Genomic DNA, 436 nt, shown 5'->3' with positions numbered 1-436 from the left:
TTCCTGCTGCTTTGAAGTGAGGTATTTAATGTTTTCCCACTTCTTAGTTGAACTGCTTGACATTCTTCTGCTATTTGTTTTGACAGTTGCTTTTCTGTTTGCCTTAACTGTACTTCCATATTCCTGTTAGCCATTCTTGTTTCCTGTAGTATCTCTTTGAATTCGGCTAGCTGCTGGGTTAGAAAGTCTAATTGCTGATTGAATTCATTAGCCTGATCTACAGGACTGAGTTCAGCAGTTACTATTTTAGCTTCTTCTTTCATGGAAGATTCACTACTTAGGTACAGATGCTGATTTCTGGCAACTGTATCAATAATCTCTTGAGCTTCTTCAATTGTCTTTCTCATGTGTATAGACCCACCAGCTGAGTGGTCTAGAGAAATCTGAGCTCTTTCTGTAAGCCTATAGTAGAAGATGTCTAACTGCACCCACTCTG

This window comes from Arachis duranensis, unplaced genomic scaffold (assembly GCF_000817695.3).
Source record: "Arachis duranensis cultivar V14167 unplaced genomic scaffold, aradu.V14167.gnm2.J7QH unplaced_Scaffold_59379, whole genome shotgun sequence".
NCBI classification, from domain to species: domain Eukaryota; kingdom Viridiplantae; phylum Streptophyta; class Magnoliopsida; order Fabales; family Fabaceae; genus Arachis; species Arachis duranensis.
This window is presented reverse-complemented; position numbering follows the sequence as displayed.